The following is a 2,589-nucleotide window of genomic DNA, read 5'->3' as shown; positions in this document are numbered from 1 at the left end:
CTGAAAACGACCAAAATCAAATATCCAGCATAGTTCGCGAAATTTAACCAGTTTTACCAACATTTGGCTTATTTTTACAAATCAAATGGAAACTAGTTGGTGTTGCCTCGAAGCGTCCATATGTGCTCCACCAGATCATCCTGCAGCTGTTGATGCGTTGTGGAGTCTCGAATCCCACGATGCCGGCACCTAACGGCTATGCAAGAGGATCCTCTCTGTCATATGGTGCAGCTTGCTTGCTCGGAGGAACCGGATACTTCCGCTCATTCTCGATAATCATGTTGTGTAAGCACACACAACAGTTCATCACCTCCCACACACAACAGTCTTGGGCGGCGGCTGCCATTTCTTCTTCAAAAACTGCTCGAAGATGTTGCTCGGCGAACATCCGCTCCTCCTCCTCGTCGGAGTCCATGTCCGGCCAGGCAATTGGACGAACACCTGCCGAGCGTGTCGACGAGGAGCGACGCGAGGGAGCTGCCCGACGGCGGAAAATAGGCAGAGGGCACGACGGGCGGCGGAATATAGGCTGTTGGGTGGAGGAATGGCGGAGTTGAGGCAACCGGCCGGCAGACTGGCGAGGGGTGGTGTCGGCGGCGACAGAGCAACAGGAGGGGAGGGGGGATTTGCGTCGACAAAGTGGTGGGGTTCGTGTGTTCTCTCGCCAACAGAGCGGGCCCGTCCCCGCTTTTCTCTCGTCCGGAGTCCCCGAGCGCACCCCGGAGGGCCGGGATGGCCTGGGCTCTCCGGACGGATGAAAGGCCAAATCCGAGGGGAAACGAGGAGCCGGGGGCGCGGTTGGACCGAATAACGTCGTCCGAATGTAAAAAACGGCTGCCGGGGGCCTCGTAGGGGAGACGGCTGGAGATGCTCTGATTACCGATTCCTCCAGTAGTTCACTAGATTAGACGAATCTGTTTCAACCTGAACCTGAAGGCATCCGTTTCGTCGATTTTGACAAAATTGACCTAAATCTGAAAAGATCTCACAAAATATATGATCTCACAAAATAACCTTTTGTTTGGCTCCGCACCAGATGGAGCCATGCTCAGTACCACAGTTTCGTCTTAGGTGGAGCGAAGATGATAAGCATGACGCCGTCCCAGGTGGAGCCAAATTCAATAGCACGGCTCCGTTCCGGGTGGAGCCAAGCTGAGAAGCACAACGCCGTCCCAGGCGGACCCAAGCTAAGCAGCACGGCTCCATCCTAGGCGGAGCCAAGCTCAGTAGCACGACTCCATCCCAGGTGGAGCCAAAGTCCTTAGCCGTTTTTCGACAATAATTGGGAGTGGTTCATGATCCTAGCGAGGACCAAGGTTATTGAACCCAACAGAGATGTTTGCGTCATCTCGAACCGCCACCAAAGGATACTCAACACAGTTATTTTCTATTTTATGTTTATTTTCATTTGGATGGTTATGTGTGCAAAATTAGAAGATGTACCATAGCAAGTCTCTATTCTTCTCAATTTGTTCTTAACTGTTCCTTGACATTGCTCTTTTGAACCGGGGTGACACGTCAACATAGAGTATGATCTCGGTGTGGTTCGTACCTCCGGCAGCGTCGTCGTCATACATTTCCTCTTTATCACCATTGTGGTGATAGAGTAGAGTGATGGAAGACATAGTATATGTTTTGTATTTTATAGGTTTTTATCAATTTGTTAACATATAAACTATTTTTATCATGAAATATAACTTGTCATAGATTTTATCATCTATCCTTGCTATATATTCTATTTATATTTGCAATGTGCTTCCTCAGCAGCTTGAGATGCTTTTTTTATCATGAAGTATAACTTGTTATAGATTTTGTCATCAATCCTTGCTATATTATTCTATTTATCTTTGCAATGTGCTTCCTTGGTAGCTTGAGATGTTTTTTATTATCATGAAGTATAACTTTTCATAGATTTTGTCATCTAACCTTGCTATATTAGTCTATTTCTCTTTGCAATGTGTTTCCTCAACAGTTTGGATTCCTGGATGCGATCTAGTACCAACAAGCATCAGGTTGTAGCTCACAACCACGGACCGGAAGAGTGTCCAGACTCTCTAGGAAATCACAACGAACTGAGGGACGCTTATTAACCTTGGTGGCGGTCCGAGATGATGCAAACCTCTCTCTTGGGTTAATAAACTTGGTCATCACTAGGTGCATGAACCACGCCCAATTGTTGTTAGAAAACGGCTAAGGATCTTGGATCCATATGGGACGGAGCTACTGAGTTTAGCTCCGTCTGGAACGACGTTGTGCTTCTGAGCTTGGCTCCACCGGGGACGGAGCTGTGCTATTGAGTTTGGCTTCACCTATGACGGTGCCGTGCTTCTCAGCCTGGCTCCACCTGAGACGGAGCCGTGCTACTGAGCATGGTTCCGTCTTGTGAGGAGCCAAGCAAAAGGTTATTTTGTGGAAAAAAAAATCGAAGCCAGATTATTTTGTGAGATATTTTTAGATATAGGTCAATTTTGTCAAAATCGACAGTAGTTTCTCTCCGCATGGTCTCCACCCTTTTGCCAGCCTGGAGAGAAAATACATAGGGTTCTTCAACTGAACACACATTTGTCCAAGAGGACAAAATAAGTTGAA

This window comes from Lolium rigidum, chromosome 2 (assembly GCF_022539505.1).
Source record: "Lolium rigidum isolate FL_2022 chromosome 2, APGP_CSIRO_Lrig_0.1, whole genome shotgun sequence".
Taxonomy (NCBI): Eukaryota; Viridiplantae; Streptophyta; class Magnoliopsida; order Poales; family Poaceae; genus Lolium; species Lolium rigidum.
Note: the sequence above shows the minus strand (reverse complement) of the source record.